Below are 26,859 nucleotides of genomic sequence, written 5' to 3' on the forward strand. Positions count from 1 at the left end.
TGGCCCTGTACCTGTGGACAAAATATCCATTCATTCGAGAGCATATCTATTGAGCACCCACTCTGTCATGCACTGAGCTAAGTTTCAGAAGTACAATGAGGAACAAGTCACAGATTTACAGTCAGGTAGGGGAGACAGACAAACAAACAAACAAAGAAAAATTAAGCAAATAACTAAGAATAATTGCTATATAAAACCAGACCTATAGAGATCAACCTATACTATATACTTAAACCTGTATGTATCTAACAACCTTGCTTATATTAGAATGGTCAGGGAAGTACTTTCTAAAGTGGTAGCATTGGAGCTCACTCTAACAAGCTAAGAAGAATGGGAAGGCATATGTGCAAAAGATTGTCTGGAATCAAAATGTTCAGGGAATGTAGAATCTGGGTTATTCGAATATTGTGAAGATTAAGAGTTGACCAGGAAGCTACTTTTGTTTCTGCCCCTTTTCATGGAAATGCAATAGCCCTCTTTCCTCCTTTGGTTACATATACTCAATCATGATTAATCAGGACCCTACAATGCCTAGCATCACTGTTCCCATCCTTAATCTGGGCTTCCTGCTATCTCTGGGTTTGCAGGAATCTCCAAAGTGACAGGTCCTACCTCTCACCCAGTGCTGGATTCTGGCATAGACTTAAAGCATAATAGACAGAGATAAGCAGAGGCTCCTCCTGGGCCATGGCATGGAAATTGTCAGGGTTTTCAGAGCCAATTTTTAATATAGCTTTTTAAAAAATACCCCTTTTATCTTAAAATTTGAGTTTATTTCTAAAAGCAAATTGAAAATTGTAGTTACTTTAGTTTGGGTTAATTTGATAAATATGGTAAAATGATGTAAACACATACACTGATCAAATTTTTAACTGATAATTTTTTTATTAGTAACTAAAGGAGGGGAGCGGTTTGCACATTTAGCCCAAGCATTTATTTACAAAAATCCATTATAAATTTTACCAGATTTTCCCATTCACTACAATATAGAATGTAACTTTATATAGTAATAGTAATAGAGTAATATGAAAAGGTAAGGGCAAATAGTAGGGAACATTTTATCCAATTTCCTTCTTTTATCAAATTTTTAATTTGCCTGTAGGCTTTTTTTTTAAATGTCACTAATTTTATTTAGTTTCAGAGTATTCTAACTTGAAGTCTTCTCTTTAATCCGTATAATTTAAAAAATGGGGTTTAATGGGTAATAAAGCTATATGATAAGTAAACATGCAAGCAACAGAAGAGGGGAGAAAAGCAGCATTCAGAGTGTTATCAATAAGCTGTGTGTAAGCTTGCCAAGAAGAAGATATACATGTCATCTTAGATTGCTTCTGTTCATGCCTCCATATCGTCTCTTAACTGTCATCCTGCCCTTCCCTGGCTTTCTGATCTCCATGGATTGGCTTCTGTTTGGGTTCTACCAGTTGGAGGTGTTAAAAGGAGACAGAAGGGAAGGAGTGTGAGGGCAGGATTTTCACTCCCCAGGGTCTACTGGGTTGTACCGCCCTACCAGAGAACATGACTACTCTCATGGAAGCCCTCTGTCATTCTTCCTTCCTTCTGGACATTAACCCAGCAAAGCTCTGAGGTATCTCATTCCAGAACACTACGCTATCCCTTGTTAGTTCCTTCATATTTGGCCCATATCTTTCTAAATAGTCCCTTCAGAAAACCCTACAAAAATCATCTTAAGGTAAGTGTCCAACTATTTCTACAGAGTCCCTAACTGATATGCACATTATCAATTTTTTTATGCATATGCTTCCCTTTTCTTCAAATATTTTGACCAGTGCCATGTCACAAAGTTAAAACGATAATACCTTAGGGTGACAGGAAACATTAACATTTCAGCTCCCTTTCCTGGACATTCCCTTATCTGACTATCAATTTGAAGATTGGTCAAATAGTTTTTGCTATCTCCATCTTATAAGTTAGAAAATTGAGTCTTGGAGGGATTAAGTCTTTGGGCTAAAGTCAACATACACCCCCAGGACCCCTCGAGCTCATTTCTTCCTCCAGGGCTCTCTGCTTAAACCATGTTATCAAAGCAAACAGCAAGCAATTACATAGCATTGACCATGACCACAAAATACCAACCATACATTCTGTTCATGCTGAATCTAAACCAGTGTTCTGCAAACTATGGCCCATGGGCCAATGCATCTGCTTCCTGTTTTTGCAAACAGAATTTCATTAGAACACAGCCACTTTCATGTATTTACTTATTGTCTATGGCAGTTGTTCTGCCGTTTTGAGTAGGTAAGATAGTGATTATATGATCTGCAAAGACTAAAATACTTACCATCTACAAATACTTACCTTTATAGAAAATATAGCCAACCCCTGATCAAAACAATCAGAAAGTCCAAAATGCTCTCATAGCCACCTGCCTGTGATGCTCAAATTAAAGGACATACATGTGTCTAAAGTCCCTCCTGATCACATATGAAAGAGTTGATCATTGAAGGCCTTATTTTTATAAAGAAAATGAATGAGAAACTATAAATGGTATTTTAGGTAACTCCAAGTTAACCACAATATTAAATTAATCATAACATGCTATAATATGATTACTCTAGGAAACAGAAACCTATATCACCTAAGAGATTATTCCTTTCAAAACTCCCTTTTAAATGAAATTCTGAAAACAAATGGATTCCCAAAGTGTACAAGAAACAGACGCACTTAAAATTTTTTTACTACTGCCAGAAAACATACCAGATAAAATATGGGACACTGAGTCCAAACACCAGCAAAGCATAAATTCAAGGTTGATAGCTTGAAAGGTAGCCAGGGAAAACTTACCTGGATGGGATTTTTCAAACCATTAATGTACATTACCTCAATTATTTCTTTCTATAATGTTTATCAGTACTTTGCATAGAAAAACACTGTAGTTCATTTCTGCATGTAAATGAATATTACCTTTCATTCCTTTTTTCTTTAAAAAATCACTATTATTAAAACTTTTTAAAATTAATAAAAATAAGTAATGTAGAGGATTACAAATGTATTTCTTATTGTGAGACGTCTGGAAGCCAAGGATGACCGAGAACAGCTCTTCTTCTTCCTCTTCCCATTCCCACCCAGCAGGACAGTGAATTACATGGCCTGGCCTCCCCTCCCGAGGAGTGAGTGTGCCATTCCCAGTGTCTACTTAGAAAAACTCATGTCCCCAGCGATAGAGGTTGATTCATAGGTGGGCTTGTTACCCAAATAAGGCCAAATCAGAATCTTCTGTGGGGAATGGAGATTAATATTAACAGGATGAAAGTCTTTCATCTTCTGAGTTTTGACTCTTAAGAACCTTGTAATTCTGAAACAGCCACTGGTCATTTTTACCATGTGACAAAAATGTGTCTGAGAATGGAGTCAACATAAAGGCAAGCAGAGTAGGGAGAGATGGAGAGACAGCATCCTGGTTGCCTCAGCTATGTACCTGAATTGGGGCCAGAACGGAAACTTGCCAGCCTGTACACTTCATATAGATAGATAGATAGATAGATAGATAGATAGATAGATAGATAGATCTCACCACTTCCCCCTTCCATATCATTTCTGATAAACATAAAGGGATTTATTTCTTATGACTGAAAGAGTCCTGACCAATACAGGGGGCAAAGACAAGTGTACGAAAATAGACATTCACTCACTGAACAACTATGTATCTAGTACCTACTCTGGACAAAGCCTGAAAACTAGACCTGCCCAGTAGTGAATCAAAGGCTTAGGGAAGGACCCCAGGAGGAGAGATGCCTTCCAGGCAGAGGGAGCATGTTACTCAGAGAATATGACACATGCTGAATGGCAACTAGAATGTCAAAGAGGCTTCTTCATTCAATTATTCAACACAGACTTCTCAATACCCACTCTGTGTTCTTGGCATGGAAGAGACCATGGAAGGCAAAATAAAACATCACCCCTTCTCTCATGGAGCTTTCTAATAAGAAGTATAGATAGCAATCAAATAATCTCACAAAAATCAGTAGAATTGCAATTGACAAGCTAGAAAGGAAAGCATATGGTGCTATGGAAATGTGAGGATGGGGATTAGGGCAGGAGGTCAGGGAGGTTTTAAGGCTCACTACTAGGTGACGATGTGTAGGAAGAGCATAAAAGGAAGGAAAAATGAATAGCAGGGGCAAAAGAGGGCTGGCATTTCTTGAGCATGGGGGCCTGGAGAGTGTGAGACGAGCCTGAAGGTAGGAGAAGCATCACTTCCTGGCCGATCTAGGTAGGATGACCTGGGACAATATCATGTTACACCTGCTTTCCCTGCTGTCTCCTTTCTCAAAAATATCCTGGATCGGACCTTGAATTCTATAGTTCTCCTTGTCAAAAATCAAATTAGGCCAACTGCAATGTATTTCCTGCATTGGATGTTAAAATAGAAAAAGGACATTAGTGCAAAAACAGATAAAACCCTAATAAAGTCTGAAGTTTAGTTAATAGTAATGTGTCAATGCCAATTTGTTAATTTTGACAAATATACCACAATAAAATGTTAGCATTAAGGGAAACTGGGTGAAGATGTGGGAATTCTCTGTACTTTCTTTGCAACTTCTTTGGATAAATTTAAAAGTAGTCCAAAAGTTTACTGATACGATAAAATAACAACAACAAAAAGTAGCCTAAAGGGGAAAAAAGTTATGGAGTTTTGTCTTTATCTAAGAAGAACAGAGAAATATAAAAAATGTTTGAGTATGGCAAGGTGGCCAGAAAGAGGAGAGCTATCAGAATGGCCTAGGTCCTTCTGGCTTCAGGAAGATCAAAATAGGTCTTTCTCCTCAGGAGCCCAGGAAAAGACAGTAATACCTTTGGCTGGGAGATAAAGAGACAAGGCCATTTTGATGGCGGACTGAACAGGGAATTTTGATGGATTGCATATGGGGTGAAGGGGAGAGAGGGGTCAAGGATGGCCCCTAGGTTTCTGTGTATCTGGTATGTCAGTAGACCTTACACATGACCCTGAGCTGTGAGTAGGCCATCAGAGGGGGATGGGAGGTGGATAACCTTCTAATATGGAGCTGGGGAGTGAGTACAGCAATCAAGTCCTTATAAGGATTGGCAAGAACCAGAAAGCACTTCAATTTAAACACCACCAGATCACCAGGTGGCTTATCAAGACAACATTCAGGGTCAGACACAAAGTGAGGGCCCAAAGGAATCCAATGGAAGTTCCAGTCCTCCAACAGGAATCTAAAACCACATTTGAATTTGCCACAATAGAAACTGCCTTCAGTTTAATGAAAATTCCCATTCTGTTAACCTATTTCAAGAGCCCCTAATTATGGCCCTGCCTAGACCTACCCCTCCAACATGGAATGGTGCATACTTACCAGGGGGAGGCATAGCTTAGTGCCTGAGAGACTTTGGATTCCCCCAGACCTCGAGGGCCAGACCCCAGAACCGTGCTTGGCACATAGCTGGCAATATCAGTTGAAGGATAGAAAGGAATGGATGAAAGAAAAAAGACGAATTCTGAGCATCTGTCTTCTCACCTGTGAAGTCGCACTGGTAATAACTGATAGAGCTGTGAGGTATTTAGTTCAGAGCTAGGCTCATGGAAACCACTAGAAAGACAGTAGCCACATGATGAAAGAGGCAGAGACTATTTCTTTAGAGTGCTTTACTTTACAATGACCAGGTATTTCTTTACATTGCCCTTTGTTGGCAATCTAGTTAGATATTAGCACTTTCAAGACATATGCATAAGGCATGGGGATTTTATTATTCCTTGTGGATAAGGCCTCAGGTGTATTATTCACCATTTACTACCGTGTCTCAGGTACCCAGATACACTATATGCTTAATAACTACCTGACATAGACGTTGCTTATTACTGCCTTCCTGTTCCCTACAGAGTGTCTCTCCCTTCAGGAATTTTTTAAAAGATTTTATTTATTTATTTGAGAGAGAAAGTGAGAAAGAGCATGAGAGTGGGGTGAGGGGCAGAGGGAGAAGCAGACACCCCACTGATCAGGGAGCCCAATGCGGGACTTGATCCCAGAACCCCCGGGATCATGACCTGAGCCTAAGGCAGACACTTAACCAGTTGAGAAACTCAGGTACCCCTCTCTTTAGGAAATTGACCTCTGTAGCCCTCCTCCTCCTCCTCCCCCTTCCCTCCCCTTCCTCCTTCTCCTGGCTGGGGGTGTTTTCTTCTCCAATTATAGTTAAATTAAGTGGAAGGCATTGGGTGTCTCTGTCCCCAAATGGAATTCACTAACTTCCACAGCTTTCCCCAAGCACAAGGAATGAATGAAATGCCCTTTGGGTGGGTTGTGCAAGAAGAAAAGCCTACCTGTTCCAGGAATAGCCACATCCGGGAGAAACAGCTGTGGGTGGCTCTCGGTGACCTGGCTTGGATGGTAAAGAAGACTTAGAGGCATAAATTCTTAGGCTGGCTTTAAAGCCAGTTAAGCTCTTAAAGAGGGAGCCCAGTGGGTGGAAAGGACTGTGATTTGTTGCTGCCAGGTAGGAATATGAGTTGGGCTTCTTGGAAGCTAGAACTCTGCTTAATTTACCTGTCAAATAGCCTGATAAATTTGTCCATTGAGTTTTTAAATAGAAGATAAAGCTCTCCAATCTGCGTGACTCTACCCTGCAGTGGGAAACATATCCATCACTTGCCCAGATTGAAGCAGCTAATTCAGGGCCCTTCAGTACCTCCCCTCCACCCTGCCATGAGTACTCTGTCTCTACTGTGTCAATATAATTATTTGGAGTAGAATTTAAAGATTGCCCATTGCATATTCAGTTTGTTGACCAATGAAGGTTCCGAGGAGCCAAGTCGACAGCAGCCTCTGTTCGTTCTGCTGGCATGCCACCAACAAAGGTGCTCACTTAGAGACCCAGGAGGACTCAGGGAGCAGGGAGGGCATGCATAGGTGGAATGCTCAGCCCAGACCACAATTTCTCACTGTTTTTCAACTTTCTTTGGCCCACTCCCCTAGGGATTCTATACATTCTTAACATCTCATTAGAAAGCATACTTTGGGGGCAGGGATTAAGAAATAGATAAATTTAAGAGATTCCTGGTAATCTCCCCTCGCTCCCCATGAAATATAAGGATAAAGAAATATTATTAATTCTAGGTGCAGACTATTTATTAACTTGTACCACTTAGATCATGCCTTTCAACAAAGACTGAAGAATCCACCACAAAATCACAAATAAATACTGAGTGTGCCTATTTGATTCATGGTTTTATAACAATGTAAGTGTAAACACTAATGTGAATTTATGTAACATCTGCTGTAACATGTAATTCTATTTATCCCAGCAAAGCGAACTAAATACAAAACCTACCCATTTAATTGAATATTTTTGTCTCTTTTAAAAACTACTTATTTTTTCAATAATGGAAACATAACTGAATTCATTCTTCCCGTGTGAAAAATTGGGAAAAAAGCACTTATATTCATATAATCACTGATTTATTTTCTTTTCATATACCCTGATGCAAAATGGGAGCTCAAAGTACTTTTTTTCTCCTCTTTAAACAATAAGTAAAGAGGATAAACGACTCCCCATAAACTGTTTAAATTTTAAAATCTCATTTCAATTAAAAATAAAAAGATACCAGCGTGCCTGGGTGGCTCAGTCGGGTGAGCCTCCAACTCTTGGTTTCAGTTCAGGGCATGACCTCACGGTCATGAGAACAAGCCCCATGTCGGGCTCACTGCTCAGTGGGCAGTCTGCTTGAGTTTCTTTCCCTCTGCCCTTCCCCTGCTTGCACGCACCACTCTCTCTCTAAAATAAATACATAAATCTTTAAAAAAATTAAAAATAAATAAAAAGATACCTATTCCAATTTTCCAAGATGGCAATTTGATTTCAATTTCTCACGTATTTTGCCCTCCCCAAACGCTAATATATTCCAAAAATATAAACATATATTCTTAATACAATATAAGTATGAATGAAGACAAAATTGTTATTTCACCATTTTTTAACATGACACTAATTTCAGAAGTCATAATGGAGAAGACTGATTAACTTCCATTGTACAACAAACCCCTCCAAAATAAACAAACAAAAAAGCCCCCCCCCAAGGCAAACATCAAATAACACACTAAAAAAGCATTGGCGACTTGAGATAGAGTGTTAATATCTTTACCACACAAATTATTTTTACATATCAGGAAGAAAAAAAAAAACACCTAGAAATCACAATATAAAAATAGCCTGAGAAGATGAAAAGATAAACCACCAAATGGCCAACATATTTCTGAAAAGATGTTTATACTCACTGATAATAAAAAATAAAATAAGCAAAGCAAATCAAATCAAAATTCAGATTTGCAAAAACGTAGAAGAATCATGTCACATGATATTGGTACGCACGTGGGAGGTCACTTTCATGCATTGTTGATACAAATGTAAATAACGGCACGTTTCTGGAGAGCACTTTAGAGAACTCAGTTAAAAATTTTACCTATCCACACTGACACAGAAATTTCATCTATAGGAATCTATCCTTAAAATAAATACGTAAACAGATAATATTCAAGGATCTTAGTAACATGTTTTTGAATACATCATGAGAAACACTGGAAATACCCATTAACAATGATTTGATTAGTTAATTATGGTATTATATAATGATACAGGGGAATAATATATGGCCATTTGAAATGTCATCTGTCTATGGTTATTGAAACAGATATTTCTGTAGAGTTATAATGTAAAAAAGCAAGTAAGGAACAGCATGTACTTCTTATGCTTTTAGAAATTAAAACGTATCCAAGAACTTTAAAGAACATTGAGGGAAAATACCACAGTCCAACTGGTTTTTGTTTGTATTATAGCCCAATCTCGAACATATATGCGTAGTTATTTACCTATGCAATTAGTATCCATTTCTTAGATACCCAATTTAAAATATATTTATATTTTTGGCAAGGACAGATTTTTATAGGAGATTTTATTTATTGCTTTTTTTATTTATTGCTTGTTTAATGTAAATCAAAGAAGGCTTTGGGATTTCATGAATCCATAATGTTGAACCCAGTTAACAACCTGCTGGCAGTTGCAGTCCCTCCTCTATCCCTGCCTGATGATTTGAGATTCCTGCCTTAGGTCTCAGGGCTTTCTCCTAGATAGCGCTTGCTGTCCCGCCACTCAGCCCTGAGGCTCCCATTCTGCTTGTGTGCTGAAAGCAATGTTCTCACAAAGGGAGAGGATTTGGGATGCAAGAAGATTTTTATTAGTGGGGAAACTGTTCAGCGCCTAGAAAGGGACAGCCCCATGATGCAAAAAGCATGTTTTCTGCAAAGTGTTTCCAAGTAAAACAGTAAATTAGATGTTATATATAAAATGCAGAAACTCACGTTTCTCATGCAATTTCAATGAACTGCATTTGTCCATGGAGCACCCAGTTGAGATTAATGATATACATCAATAAGTAAAAGGACGTTTAGAACTTATATTTTTCCAGTTACTAGTTTTATAAAATAAATTAAAATGTAATAAAACATTTTAAGTGACACAAATAAACACTATTATATGCATAAAAATGAAAACGTTCCTAAAACTGAACCATAGGGATATATTTGGCATCATCGTATTATAGTCCAGAATGCTCTCTGACCACTAAGAAATTAAGGTCTGTATTCGACATATGAAAAGTGATCTGAGGCATCAGTGTAAAACGTATAAAAGTAGAGATTACACAAAAAGGAAGATGTATAGAAGTTGAGGATCCCCTGTATAAATGCTAGAGAGAAGTTTGTCTTTGATAATTCCAGCTGAATCTTTGCTGCCTGCTTATTTCCTCTTGGGTGTACCTGAAAATTATGAGTAACTAATTTACACTTCCCAGGGGTATTTTAATACTGATCACTTTAATATAAATTAATTTAAGCTGTTTAATCTCAATGTAACTTCCCTATTTTGGAAATGTAACAACCTAGTTTTTAAATTGGTCTAAGGATCAAATGATTGAAAGCATCCAGCACTATGTCTGATACATAGTCAACAAACGGTGACTATTATCAATAAGAGTTATTGTGAAAATTAGAGCGTCTTGAGAATTCTGTAAAAAACTTTCCAACATAATGTCTTACACAAGAACAAACTCTTAACCATAAGATTTTCCTTAATATAACCTACCTCCCCTGCCCCTAGGTAAGGACATAGGTTGGTTCTCAACATCAGTAATATGAAAGACACTTATTAAAATATTATAAATATGGTCATCATCCTTATTTTTAAAATCCCGATTCAGGTACATTCTTCGCTTGTTTCGATATACCATAGGTTAGTGTCAAACAATATCTCTCAGCTTGCCTGATGCTAACTTTGCATAAACGTTTTTGTCAGATAATATGCTTCAATTTCTAATTGTCAAAGAATTATTGTCCATGATATTAAGTTTAATGAGTACACACCAAGTCATCCAATATATCCGTATTTCATTTCATACCCCATAGTCTCTGCATCCTGGTGCAGAAGTAGGCTCCAAGCAAGAAAGGAAACGAACCCATGCATCTGAGCTTCCAGTCCGAAGACAGAGAGGCAGTGCAGTACAAGCAGACAGGCAGCGTGTTACTCACAGCCTATAGCAATCAATGCAAATCTATGCCACAGTTAGAAGGTGTTTTAATTCCAATAATAGACATCCTGTGATTGATGAATCTTTCACAGCTGCTTCCTATGTCGCTGCTTAATCCAAGCCTGCAGGCAGAAGTGGTTGCATGCTTCAGCAAGTTACCCATCTCAACATATTGTGCTCAACCTCCAGCCGGTTGAAAGGAGTGGTAAGGCTGTGAGCAGGGACACCTGAATGTTGGTGTGAGGTCAGTGTGTGAAGTGATCGGTCAAATTCCACCAGCTTCCTAAAAAACACCAATCAACTGACAAATGGAGGACTAGCTGACTGTATGATCATTTTGGTCCTGCCTTTGACACTGTCATGTAGAAATGCTTTCTTAGTGACCACAGATTAGTCCCCTGGAAAGGCCTTGTCAAGCGCTTATCTAGCCTTGGATAATATCATAATCACATCCCTGCAAGATTCTATTTTCTTTTAAATGACTATTGTTGGTATATAAATTTATTTGGGAATTGTCCTGTGTTTCAAGTTGGTATAGCCATTTTGAAAAACAAATTTGAAAATGTGTATGCCTCAAGCTTCAGAAATTCCAATTCTTGCTATTTACCCCAGAGAAAATTTAGCACAAATTTACTAGGAAACATGTGCACAGTTGTTCATTAGAGTATTATTTATACTATAAATCTGACAGTAACCAAAAATTGGAAATAATCTAAATGTTTGTTAGTGGAGGAATGGGTAGAAAATATTGTGGTATAATTATACCATGGAATACTACACTGCAGTTAAAAGAATCAAGCTACATTCATCAACATAGACAGATGCTAAAAACAAAGAGTGTCAAGCTGCAATGTGTATAATCCATAGCAAATATTCTACTTGTGTGAAATTCACAATTATGTATTAAACAGTATTTATATGTTGATGGACGTTTACATATTTTTAGTTCCCAGTTGAAGATGGACTAAAGGGACGTGCATCAGATGTCAATGCACAGGAAGGCGATGGAGCCAGGAAAAGAGCCAAAATGGCACAAAATAGTCACGGAGTTATGATTTGAACAATAACATTGTGCTAGTAACAGAGGATATAATTGATTGAGTCATTCTGACTCTGTGTACCCGAAGTCTGGCATGACCATAAAAGTTAATGAATGTCTTGTGAAGAATGTGGCTTTCGAGACAAAAGCAGTACAAGGAACCCCAGCTCTCCTGCGGCCACTCTAACTATCTTCCCACTTATGCTTGTTGCAGTCTGACCTTCAAAAAGGAAGTTGGTGGCTCAGACTTTAGACCCTGTTCAAGCATTGGCCTCCCCGTGGACACTGCCAACAAGGAATCTAGTTTCAAGGACAATTTGGTGATGTGGTCACCCGTGTGCTGCAAATGCATCAAAATGACCTATTTATTACCTAACCTGATAACACAGAATATGCCTCAATGACTATTCCACTGGACATAGGCACTTCCTACTCATTCATCAGCCATCCTGTCCCCTGTAATGCCCTCCCTTCTTGCTCCTCAAAAAAAGAAAGAAAAAAAAAGAATGAATGAATGAAAGAAAACAAACAGGTGCTTCGATGTGCTTCAATTGACCTAATAAGAGAAATAGTTCTAAAAAATGATCACAGTGGTATAGCAGCTGGCTTTACTCACCTTTTCAGCAATGCAGACTAAATGTAGCTGACATTCAGGTTAAGATAATTGGAGTGTAAATTACTTCCAAATACTTATTTCTTAAAATAGAGAAGGGTCTGTCCTTCATATTTAAAAATGACATTAATTACGGTTATCTATAAGGCAGTGTGGGAGATGAATTCGTACTACTTGCTATAGTTTGTTTAAATATGTCTTTAATAGTGATGCTCTTGTAAAAAAAAATAAAGTGTGTTTAACTCTATGCCTTTTAATGGAAATGCGTTTGCCTTAAAATTAAATTTTTTTAAATTTAATTTTTGGAACAGTAATAGAACTGACTAAAGATATTCGTGGGGGATTCCATAGAAAGGACAGGTCTGTACCTTCCGTGTTTTGTTTTGTTTTGTTTTGTTTTGTTTTGTTTTGTTTTGTTTTGGGAGCCTCTGCCATTTTACTTCAGACATTGGGTGAGTCACTCCAGTTGTGATTGTTCAACGTCATGTGGTTCTTACACAGAGGCACCTGTATAGATGGGAGGATGCTTCTCAAGCCTGCCTACCTTCTGGTCATCTACTCTTAACCACCTTGCTCTCTTTTAATCACTCTGCGACTATCAACCTATTGGACTGCTTCTTATGATGAGGTCAAGGAGATCCCCTTGGTAACTAGTAGAGTAGAAACATTTAACCAACAGTGCCCTACTCTTGTTGTAACCCTTTGGTCCCTTTCCATTCTGATAAAGGCATGTAACCTCATGCGCCAACCTCCATTACACCCATGCAGTCAGTTTCCTGACCAAATCCAACTGAGATTTTTTTTCATTCGTCCAGGTTAATACTAAATAAATTCAATCTGTGTGGTCTCAAAAGACTCAGGTAGAGAAGTAGAATTAAGGCAAGCAGAGTTGGAAGGAGAAGGTATGATGGGCCATAGGGTGGCTCATCTACAGTTCTCGTGAGAAGACAAGTCATCTATTAGAAACCAAAGTAGAATATATGCAGCAAGACAAAAATCTGAGAAATAGTGAAATTAGCTGTGCTCATTGAAAATAATAATAATCCTTCAAAAGTTAAAAATAGAGCTACCCTATGACCCAGCAACTACACTACTAGGTATTTATCCAAAGGATATAAACATATTGATTTGAAGGGGCATATACACCCCAATGATTATAGCAACAATGTCTACAATAACCAAAATATGGAAAGAACCCAGACGTCCATCAACAGATGAATGGATAAAAAAGATGTGATATATATTATACACACACACACACACACACACACGGAATATTACTCAACCATCAGAAAGAATGAAATCTTGCCATTTGCAATGACACGGATGGAACTAGAGGGTATTATGCTAAGTGAAGTAAGTCGGTCAGAGAAAAACAAATACCATATGATTTCATTCATATGTGGAATTTAAGAAACAAAACAGATGAACCCAGGAGAAGGGAAGGGAAAATAAAATAAGATGAAAATCAAGAGAGAGGCAAACCATAAGAGACACTGAACTCCAAGAAAAAAACTAAGACTTGCTGGAGGGGAGATTGGTGGGGGAAGGGATAATTGGGTGATGGGCATTAAGGAGGCTCTTGATGTAATGAGCACTGGGTGTTATATGTAACTGGTGAATCACTAAATTCTGCCTCTGAAATTAATAAAAAATGATAATAATGATAATAATAATATCTTTGTAGTCATTAGTTCTGAATGATAATCAAAATAATGAAGCATTATACAAATTAATACTAATTTGATTATCTTTCAGAGTCATCAAACACCTTGCAGAAAAAAGAATAGAGGTAGGAGCATTTTATGATAAAAGTATGGAAAGAAAAGAGCTTGGAGGTACTGCAAACAACAAAACCTTCTTCCAAATTCTACTCCAAACAATCTTTCTTAAAATGGCTTCATAGAGTTCATGCGTTCTTTATTTTTGTTGAGCAATGTCCAAGTAATTTATTCCCATCGACCATCAGCAAGCATGTAAAGGTGTATTTGAATAACGAAAATGGTATTCACACAGAATTAGGGACTCCCTGCTCCCTTCCAGTTGAGCCACAAAATTGAAAGATTCGTGAGATGGGTTATAACTTGCATTTTCCTTGGGCTCATTTATTTTAATCTTCTTCAAACAAACAAACAAAAGACTATAATCCTGTGTATATTACAGAACTTTCCTTATCTGCCACATCTAGGACAGGCATACTATCAGATAATGTTAATTTTTGTTAATGTGTTAATTATTAATAACATTTAATCATTTTAATAAAAGTTCTTTTGAATTATTGAATGAATATAATCCCCCAATGCTGTTTAAGGAGGTTAGATGATGCTAACCAGAGGGCATCTTGCTGAGCACTGTAATAAGCCAGGAGTGGCAAATTTCTACATTTAATAGAGGGGCAAGGGATTTGGAGACCTTGAGAAATATTCGAGAGAAGGAAATTGTATTTTAAGAAAAGCTGGATGCTGTGTGAAAGGAAAGATGAAAAGGGAGAAGAGGAACTTGGGAGAAGAAAACAGGTAATTTCAAGAGGAAGATGAAGGTTTAACTGACATTTGGGTCACTTACGGCATGTTGCGGTAGTTTCAGCTATATCCCATGATGGTATAAAGCATATTTTCCGAAAGATTCTTAAAACCCATTAATAGCTGAGTACCTTTTTCTCACTCATTGTCTTTGCATCAGCCAACTAGCACCTTTTACATATTCATTCAATGATATACATTGAACACCAACTCTTTAGGACACACAGCCAGGTTTTTGAAGAATCTAATGTTGAATCAAATGTTCATCTTGCCTTTAAGTGGAACGCAGTCTAATAAGGACACAAGACCCAAGCACTGCTACTTACAATAGAGGAAAGAAAGCAAAACAATCAATCAAACAAACAAACAAACAAAAAAACCACTGTAAGAATGAAAGATTAAAAGGAATTCCTATAATTCCTGTAGGGAAAAGGAATTAAGAAAGAATACGTGGAAGGATTAGCACTTCAGTGGAATCTAAGAAGAAATTTGAAATCAACCAAAATAAATGAGTCAGATGTTTCCAAAAAACACAATGTGGTCTAAAACTTAGAATTTTGTTATGCTGATGGTTTCTATGGTAAAGCATCCCACCCCCATGCAAAGCTCACAATCCAAAGAATAAAATTTGGGTAATAGAACAAATCCATTATGCAATTCACACTCCCACCTATAAGAGCCAAACATGTCAAGGGAGAATAACAAGAAGAAAACCTTATGTGCTTGGGAGACGTTAAATGTAATATATAGTCTAAATTCTTTGTTATTTTACCTTTCCTGAGGAATAGAGGGGTAACCAAATTGTTGCTGGACCATTTCTACCCTTAGAAAGAGAAACACTGTGGGTAAATCAGCCCTGCTATATCTGATACAGTCACAGAGCCCTGTGACCCAGTTAACTCATTCTCATTAAAAATATTCACTCTTTATGGGCACCTGAAATATGTCTCCTCTTTCCAAAACCATGGTATTGCCTTCAGGAGTAGGGGTCAAAATGGGGAATAGAGAATTATAGATGCTGAAACCCAGGAACGTTGCCCCAAAGACATAAAGCCTGGTTAGTCTAAGAAATAATTTTCTTTTTACTTTATCTCTTGAATCATAAAATAAAAGAGATAATTCAATCCCATACGAGTGCATAAACTCCAATTAAAAGTGTAATTGTAATGGGGGGAAGCAGATTTCTTCAAAAGAATATTATCCTAGCCCCATACCCAGCAGTGTGAACACTTAAATTTCTTTACCACTGTGTGATCTGGTGGTGCTTTATAGAAGTGCTTCTATCTCTAACAAGCTCAAGCCCCAACCATGCACACATTCAACCACAAGTTAAATCTAATTACTGAATATTAATGAAGTTTTTGTAGGAGGAGCTACTGAGTTTTCACACATTTCCTTATTCAAAGCTGTCTTGATTTCCACAGAACTCTACCATCTGTCATGATACCAAATATGACTGATCATTAAATAAAGAAATGATTGAAGAACTTATCCAATTAATTCCTTCTGGACTTCCCGCATTGCAAGAGTCAAGCCAAATCAGTGTTAGTTTGCTACTGTCTCTAGCTTCCTATTGTTCTGCTGCCACGACATCCCCAGGAATTACACATTCCCTCTTATTGTTAGATCTAATTTTGTGTTTACCAATCCTGCATTCTGAACTATTGTTAAAGACACTTAAAGTCATTCAGAAGTGCCTCATATTGTTAGAATTGAAGATAAATGTGAACTAGTAATGGAATCCTGGCTTTCCCCAACCTCAAATATGCACACACACACACACACACACACACACATACACATTATGATTACTCACTATATTTGGTCATGCTAAATAAAATAAACAAGGTAGATCAATAAAATTTAAGGCTTTTATTCCCCTGGATGGGACTTGGAGTAAGTAATGCAATAAAGGATAATCCTGGACCATGAAACTATCTTGCCTTGAAACCTCATATGAGGTCACCACTTTAACTGAATTACATTTAGATATCATGCCATGGGCCTCTTCTCATGACACTCCTCATTTTTACCACTCTGAGGTTGTTGAGAACATTTCTTTTTTGTGATATTACACAAATGTGTCTCTATGAGAAACCATTGGAGAATTTCTTATTTCAGGTTCCGACAATATTTCTGTTTCCCCTAAGTTACTAACGTTTTCTATCCTATGAATGTTGTGAGTTGTAGAATTTATCACACTTCCTTTTTTGTGTTTATTGCTATAAAACCCAGTCCAGACAAGTCCATAATCTGTATCTTCCTGAATGGCCTCAGGATGACAGCTGGAGTGAGGCCGGAGAGGCACGTAGAGCCCAAGAACCCAGGAGTCGCTCAGGATGCTTCCTCTACATCATGCTAGCTCTGGCCCTGCAGAACCTGGCAGCATGGGAGCTCACTTAACCCTTAGTACACCTTATGTTTTCTTAGTTCATCATTTTCTCCCTTACATGTATTTTTATCTTGTATGTAGTTTTAATACTATATAACTATCTTTAATCTAAAGACTATAAGTAGATAAATTGTCTAAAGCAATAGCAAATGTAGTGCTGATCAAAATTGCCCAGTAAAATATTTCTGGTGTACTATCAGGACTTTCAGAGAGACTGTGTATCTGCCACTGGTATTTGTACAATGTTCGCAGGTTTGTGCACCTTTAGAAGTGTTCAGCTAACAAAGAAGAGAGTTTGCATACAGCAGTGTTTAAGCAAGCAGACTCTAGAGGCGGTCTACTAAGGTTCAAGTTCCAGCTCTACCATTTCATAGCTGCGAGAATAGAAGAAAGTGACTTAACATCTCTGTGCCTCTGTTTCCTCATCTATAAAAGGGAACAAACTACTTCATAAGGTTGTTATGAAGACTAAATGGATTAAAGGAAGATATTTAGCACACTGTCTGAGAGCTAGTAAATAATATAAAAGCATTTATATCGTTCATGTACAAATTCTTCCTTGTACTGTATCTCCCACATTTAAAACAATGGTTTTTTTTTTCATAATTCCTGCCTACTATATAAGCATTAAGCATCACTGTGGATAATTTAAAGATGGAAGTAAGAAAATGCACCAAAAAGCAACATTTGGACTTCAATAATCAGCCTTGACATAATAAAGACCTTGAAAGTTTTCACTACCATCCTTAGAGAAAATAGCTGAACAAACTTAAAATCTCAGAACCATCAGAAAAATGAGGTTGCAGAGCAAACCCATCACCCCAAAATCTGGAAAAGGTAAATCTAGAATCAGAGTTGTTTACGTAGAGTAGATTGACATGACTGCTGGAGACATAAACTAGTAGGACCCTTAAAGGACAGTTTTGGTAAGTTGCTGGAGGCTGAATGTGCACTACAATAAAAAACCCCTGGGGCTTCAAACTTAAGAAGATCCCCCACATTTTTGTGGGTTTTACCTGCAAGGAGCACACAAGGTACTCCCCGTGAAGATCCCCAAAAAGATCCCCGCCTGGTTCAAGCAAGGGGAGGGGAAGAGTAATCCTTGTGAAAGTCACCCAGAAAGTTCTCCACAACAAAGGTTTATTCCCTAAAGAAAAGGCATTTACCAGACCTTAAACCAGCTAGAAAGGGCATTCCTCTCACTGTAGCCCTCTTCAGCTTTCCCATCCTACCTAAAGGGAAAGGAGCATTACCACTGGAACAAGACTTGGGAAGATCACAGCCTAGAGAAGCAAGTCCGCTGTAAGACTGAGATTTAATCATAGGATTACAGAACACTCCCCCGATCCCCACACGTAACCACCAACATAATGGTGGTTATAATAACAGAGTGCACTCTCCCTGAGGAGGAGTACTTAGGGAAACTCAAAGGACAAAAACCAAAGCAGGGACAGTCAAGGAATTTGAAGCCTTGGGTATTTACAGCTACAGCAAACAGTAAATACAGTCAAATTCCTAGCCATATTGACAAAAGTCCTCACACCAAAGGCCTATTTACTTCAGTTCCTATTACCCAATACAACATATCTAGTTTTCAAAAGAGTTTAAGGCATTCCAAAAAAGAAAGGAAGAAAGAGAAAGAAGGACAGAAAGAGAGCAAGAGAAGAAGGAAGGAAGGAAGGAAGGAAGGAAGGAAGGAAGGAAGGAAAGAAAGAAAGAAAGAAAGAAAGAAAGAAAGAAAGAAAGAAAGAGAAAGGAAAAGGAGGGCAATAGGAAAGGAAGGAAATATGGAGAGAGGGAGGAAGGACGGGAGAAAGAAAGAACAGTCTGAAAAGACATAGCAAGCATCAGAAACAGACTCAGATGTGATACAGATGTTGGAATTATTGGACAGGAATTTAAAATAACTATGATTAATATGTCAAAAGTTCAGTGGAAAAGTAGACAAAATTCAAGAACAGATGAGTAATGTAAGCAGAGAGATGAAAATTCTAAAAAAGAATCAAAGGAACTTCTATAAATGAGTTTCCTTGATGTGTTCGTCAGTACACTGAATATCAGGAGATAGAAGTATTAAAAAATAATTAAAAGGAAGTGCTAGAAATTAAAAACAATGCCAGAGAAATACAGAATGCCTTGAATGGGTTCATCCATATACTGAGGAAAGAATTAGTGAATGAGAAAATAGGTCAACAGAAACTTCCCAAACTGAAATGCAAAGAGAAAAAAGAATGAATGAAACAGGACAGAATATCCAAGAGCCATGGGACAATTTCAAGAGGTGTAACATACACACAATCGAAATATCGAAGGAAAACAAAGAACAGAACAGAAGAAATATTTGAAATAACGGTAGCCAAGAACTTTCCAGAATTAATGACAGACACTGACACCTAGGTCCAAGAAATGGAGAGAATACTAAGCAGAATAAATATCAAAAAGAAAAAAAAGAAACAACTACATATAGACATATCATATAAAAACGGCAGAAAACCAAACACAGAAAAAAAAAATTTCAAAGAAGCCAGAGGAAAAAACACCTTATCCATAGAAAAACAAAGATAAGAATTATAAAAACTACCATAACTCACCCAATATGAATTAAATCATTCAATGGCCCTATTACAATTATGAAAATTCAATTCATTTTTTAGAAACAAATAAAAATGAAATCTTCAGGCTCAGATTTCAGTGGAGATTCTACCAAAGGTTTAAAGGGGAATTAACACCAATTCTACACAATCTCTTCTACAAAATGGAAAAGGAAGAAACAATGCTCAATTAATTTTATGAAACTATCATTATATAGAAACTAGAAAACACAACACAAAATGAAAACTACAGGCCGATATTGCTCATAATCATACATACAAAAACCTCTACAAAGTATTATCATATAGAATTCGGCAAAATGTAAAAAGAATTATGACTATGCCCAAGCGAGCTTTGTTCCAAGTAGGCAATACTGGCCCAACAGTCCAAAATCAATCAATATAATACACCTCATCAATAAGCTAGAGAAGAGAAATCATATGATCATAATAATTGATGCAGAAAAAGCATACAACAAAATCCAAATCCATTTGTTACATAAAATTCAGCAAGCATATAGTGGAATTTCTTCAACTGAATAAAGAACATCCATTTAAAAAAAAAAATCTACAGGTAACATATTTAATGGTGAAAAACTGGACACTTTCTCTTTACAGTTAGAAATTAGGAAAGGATGTTCTCTCTCACTATTCCTATTAAATATCATACTACAAGCCCTACTTGGGTGCCTGGGTGGCTCAGTCGGTTAAGTGTCTGCCTTCTGCTCAAGTCGTGATCCCAGAGTCCTGGGATGGAGCCCAAGTCTGGCTCCTTGCTGAACAGAGCAGAGTCCACTTCTCCTTCTCCCTGTGCCCCTCCCCCGGCTCATCCCTCCCACCTCCTCTCTCTCAAATAAATAAAAATAAAAATAAAATATAGAAATAATAAATAAATAAATAAATAAATAAATAAATAAATACCCTACTTATTATAATAGCAGAATAAAAGGAAATAAAAAATTCAGGTCAGAAAGAAAAAAAATGAATCTTTATTTGCAGATAGCATGATTCTCTATGTAGAAAATTCCAAAGAATCAACAAAAATCTCCTGGAAGTAATAAATGATTATAGCAAGGTTATAGGATAAAAGATTAATATATAACATCAGTTGTTTTTCTATATACCAAGAAGAAATGACTGAATTTGGGAAAAAAAATTAAATACCATTTACAACACCAAAAAAATTGACCTATATAGGGAAATCTATAAAACTCTGATTAAAGAAATCAAAGATCTAAGTAATCAGAGAAATAATCTATTTTCATGGATTGAAAGACTCAATATGAGTAACTCATGAGTAACTTACTCAATATGAGTGCGTCATTTCTTCCAATTTGATCTATAGTTTCAATGCAATCCCAATCAAAATACCAGTAAGCTCTCCCGTATATATGGGCAAACTGATTCTAAAGTTTATATTGAAAGGCAGAAACTTAGAATAGCCAACGGGAGACTGAAGAAAAACAAAAATGAAGGACCCACACTACACAATTTCAAGACTTACTATAAAGCTATAAAAATCAAGACAATGTGGTGTTAGTGAAAGGACAGACATGTAGAGGAATGAAACAGAATAGAGCGCACAGAATTAGACACACAAATGTGGGTCTTGGGCAAAGAAATAAAGCCAAATCAATGAGGAAAGTAGGATCTTTTCAACAAATGGTGCTGCAAAACATCAGACAAATTCCGAGTGAGGAAAATTATGCAAAATACCTTTCCAGTGCTCCTCAAACTGTCAAGGGCATCAAAACCAAGGAAAGTCTGAGAAACTCTCATAGCCAAGAGAAAGCTAACAATACATGATAATTAAGTTTGATGAGATAACCTATATGGAATCCTGGAACAGAAAAAAAAAAATAAAACTGGGGTAAAAACTAAGGAAATCCAGATAAAGTGTGGATTTTATTTAAAATAATGTCTAAGCATTAGTTTATGAATTGCAACAAATGTGTTAGACTAATGCAGGATGTTAATAATAGGGGAAACTGATATGGTGTATATGGAAACTTTCTATACTACTTGAGGAATTTTTCTGTAAATGTATCATTGTTCCAAAAGAAAAGGTTTATTTAAAAAATGGTATCATATGTTTTAATAATCAATTTAAAAAGTCACTGTTAACATTTTGGCATCTGTACTATTCATCTATTATTTTAGACGTGTGCATAGTGTAAAGATAAGATTTTGTATTATTTTTATATGCGTGTTTGTGTGTATATGTGTATGCTCCTTAACACACTGGCTATACAATGGTACTTACTTGAATGTAAACTACTTTCTTATTTGGAGCATATATTATTTGTAAGGTAGATAGACTGTGCTAGATGATTGAAGTAGGTGCTTAAGAGACAACCAGTCTTGGTCATATCTTGGTTCCATGACTCAACAGTTGTGCTAACTTAACTCCTGTATAATCAAGGCTTTTAACCTTCCCATGCTTCATTTGTATAACCTATAAAATGGGGAATTAATAGTACCTACCTTCGGGGGGTTCTTGTGAAGCTTAATGATTATATATATATATATAATATATATATATATATAATAATATATAATATATAAAATATAATATTCTGTTGAACATAATACATATCATATAACATTTTATTATGTATACTATATATTATGCATGACATTTATCATTTTTTGTATATATACACACATGTATATATTACAGCAATGGCTGGCACATAGTTAGTGATCAATGTGTATTTGCAATGATTGTGAACTTCCCAAAAACATCCTGCAAGGGAATTTTTGTTATTACTGATTTTTAGAGGGTAGACCCAGGGCTCTGAGAATCTTCGTAATCTTCCTAAGGGCTCACAGCTAGTAAAGGACTCAGTGGAATTTGAAAAACAGGTATGTGAGTCTGAAACCAAAGCATATGCCCTTTTAATCGTCACACTTACTATCAGTAATGATTACTGTGATCACAGAATGAAGATGCATTTCTTAGGCTTACTATTGCCAGGAAGAAAGTGACTCTTGTCATAAATATTTTCACACAAAATAAAGTTCATTAAGGATTTGTTACGCTGTTATTGACAGCTTAAGCTCGTGTGTTTAAACAGTCCAAAGAAATATAAAATTGGGGAAACTCTGTACAAGTTTTGAAGCCAGGGAAAGGTGCTATTGATAGGCCAGAAACAGGATTTCTTCAACACGATTTCTTCAGGGTATTGATAAATCTAAAATAAGGGATGATTGGCCAACACACAGTTCACTACCTGTTAAAGAAAAGCCCCAGACACAAGTAAGAGGGAGCACACCGACTTGAACCCAACAGCATACCAAAATTTGAAGAAGAAAGCACCACCTGTGAGATAGTGCCGTGGGGCTGTGGATGGGGTGGAGAAGGTGGCATTATAGAAACTGTAAGTAGACCAAACACCTACCACAGAAACAGACCAGTTCCTCAAAAATATTCATTCAAACACATGTAAATTCAACACAGATTGATTTATTAGCCCCCCAAATGGAGATGATGCCACCATGTTGCCAAGTAATGAAGGCAATAATGGAGAATGGAAGAATTCTCTGATTTGACTATCTCTACAGGATAAAGAAACAAAATTAAAAAAATAAGGGAACATTGGACTTCAGCTACTCATTAGAACAGATGGACCTAACAGACACACAAAAAAACATTCCATCAATAGCAGCAGAATACACATTCTTCTCAAGTGCACATGGGACATTCTCCAGGGTAGATCACATGTTAGACCACAAAACAAGCCTTAATAAATTTAAGACTGAAATTATATCAAGCATCTTTTCCAACCACAATAGTATGAAGCTAGAAATCAATCACAAGAAGAAGACTGGAAAATTCACAAGTATGTAAAAATTAAACAACATGCTCCTGAAAAACCAATGGGTCAAAGAAGAAATCAAAAGAAAAATAAAAAAAAAATATCTTGCGACAAATGAAAATGGAAACAAAACATACCAAATATGGGATGCAGCAAACGCCATTATAGGAAAGAAGTTTCTGGTGATAAATACCTACAAAAAGAAAAAAAAAAAAAAGACCTCATGCAGCGAGATACCACTATACACCTATGATAATGGCTAAAATAAAAAGCAGTGACAACAAATGCTAGTGAAGACACTGAAAAACTGGCTCACCCCCACATTGCTGGTAAGAGTGTAAAGTGATAGAGCCATTCTGGAGAAGTTAGGCAGTTTATTTTAAAGCTTAACATAAAACTACCATACAACCTACCAATGACATTCCTGGGCATTTATTCCAGAGAAATGAAAGCTTTTATGTTCACACAAAAACCTGTATAGTAATGTTTATCTGTATGACAGCTTTATTTGTCGTGGCCTCAAGCTGGAGGTGACCCAAATGTACTTCAGTGGATGAATGGATGAACAGTGTATCTACACCACAGAATACTAGTCACCAATATCCAGAAACAAAGTATTGATACACAAAACAACCTAGGTCAATCTCTCGGGAATGTAATGAGCAAACAGAAGCAATTCCAAAAGTTTCCATAAAGTATAATTCTATTTACATAGTATTCGTGAAACGACAAAATTTTAGAAATGGAGAAAATACTAGGATTACCAGGGGTTAGGCACAGAGTGAAAGGTGAGAGAGAAAGACATGATTATAATAGAGCAACACAAAACATCTTTGTGGTGTTGGAAATGTTCAGAATATTGACTGTGGTGGTGAACATATGAACCTACACAGGTAATGAAACTATAGAACTTAACACACACACACACACACACACACACACACACACATAAAACTGGGTGCAAGTAAACAAGTAAAACTGAGGACATATGAATAAGATAGATTGTATCAATGCCGATATTCTGGTTGTGATATTATACCATAGTTTTGTAAAATGTTACCATTGGGGGAAACTGGGCAAAATATAAAGAAGGTTTTACTGTATTATCTTACAACTGCATAGGAATCTATAATTATTTCAATTTTTAATGCAATTGTTAACTACAGGGGGAAAAATGATGTATAAGAAAGAAAAGTAACAATAGCAAAATGCTTGCCCTAATAATAGTTTTTATATAGTTAAAATAACAAAAACACTGAAAAATATAAAAAAGAAAAAAAAACCGAAGAACTAAAATAAACAAATTAACTTTACACCCCAAGGAACTAGGAAAAAAAGAAAAAAGAACAAGCTAGCCTCAAAGTTAGCACAAGTAAGGAAATAACAATGATAAAGTGGAAATAAATGAAATAAGGATGAAAAGGACATTTTAAAAAATCAATGAAACTAAAAGCAGGGTTTTTTTAAAGAGGAAAAAATAGACAAATTTTTAGCTAGAGTTACCAAGAAAAAGAAAGAGGACTCAAATAAACAAAATTATAAATGAAAGGTGACACAATACTACTGATACCAAAGAAACATATAGGATCATAAGGGATTACTATTACATGCCAACAAATTGGACAACGTAGAAGACGGAGATAAATTCCTAGGAACATACAACCTACCAAGACTGAATTATGAAGAAATAGAAAAATCTGAACAGACCAATTACTAGCAAGGAGCCTGTTAATTAAAAACATCCCACCCAAAAAAATAAAGTCCAGGACCAGATGGTTTCATTGGAAAATTCTACCCAATACTTAAAGAGAACTAATACCAATCCTTTTCAAACTCTTCCAAAAAAATTAAGAAGGAGGGAATACTCCCAATCTTATTTTGTGAGGCCAGCATTACCCTGACACCAAGCCAGACAAGGACACTGAAAGAAAAGAAAATTACAGGCCAATATCCCTGATAAACATTAATGCAAAACTCCTCAACAAAATCTTAGCAACCTGAATTCAACAATATTAAAAGGATCATACAACACGATCAAGTGGGACTTATTTCACAGATGCAAGGATGGTTTGACATCCACAAATCAATAAAAGTCTATACCATATTAACAAACTGAAGGATAAAAGTCATATCTTCTCTATAGATGCCAATAAAAGCATTTGAGAAAATTCAACATCCTTTCATAATAAAAACTCTCAACAAGGTGAGTATAAAGGAAACAAATTTCAGCATAATAAAGTCCATATATGAAAAGCCCCCAGCTAACAACATATTTAGTGGTGAAATATCAAAAACATTTTCTCTAAGATCAGAAACAAGATAAGGATGCCCTCTGTCAACTCTTTTATTCAATATAGTATGGGAAGTTCTAGCCATAGCAGTAAGGCAAAAATAAATAAATAAATTGATAAATTAATTAATTATTAAAAATAAAAAAATAAAAGCCATCCAAATAAAAAAAGCAGGATTAAAGCTGTCAGTATTTGTGGATGACATCACATTATATATAGAAACCCTAAAGACTGCACCAGAACACTGTTAGAACTAATGAACAAATTCAAAATAGTTGCAGGATACAATATCAATATACAAACATCACTTGCCTTTCTATACGCCAACAACAAATTATCAGAAAGAAAAATTAAGACAATTCTCCCATTTGCAACTGCATCAAAAAGAATAAAATTCCTAGGAATGAATATAACTAAGGTGAAAGATCTGTACACTAAAAACTATAAGACATTAATGAAAAAAATTGAAAAAGATACAAATATATAACAAGATATTCCATGGTCATGCACTTGAAGAATTAATATTGTCAAAATGTCCATACCACCCAATGCAGTCTATAGACTTGATGCAATTTCCATTGAAATTCTAATGCCATTTTTTTCAGAAATAAAAATAATAATAATAATCCTAGAATTTGTATGAAACCATAAAAGACCCCAAACAGCCACTGGGAATAAACAAAGCTGAAGGCATCACACTTCTTGGTTTCAAACCATATTACAAAGCTATAGTAATCAAAAGAGTATGGCACTGGCATAAAGATACACATAGGTTAATAGAACATAATGGATGGGTGCCTGGATGGTTTGGTGGGTTAAGCATCTGACTCTTGATTTCAGCTCAGGTCATGATCTCATGGTTGTGAGATCAAGCCCTGCATTGGGCTTCATTCTGGGCATGGAGACTGCTTGTGATTCTCTCTCTCCCTTTCCCTCTGCCCCTCCCCCCCACTCACCCCTCTACACTCACACACACTCCTCTCTCTCAAAACAAAAAAATAAAACATAATAGAGATTTCAGTAATTAACCCATGT

This window comes from Ursus americanus, chromosome 1 (genome assembly GCF_024610735.1).
Source record: "Ursus americanus isolate L20-20 chromosome 1, mUrsAme1.1.p, whole genome shotgun sequence".
Taxonomy (NCBI): domain Eukaryota; kingdom Metazoa; phylum Chordata; class Mammalia; order Carnivora; family Ursidae; genus Ursus; species Ursus americanus.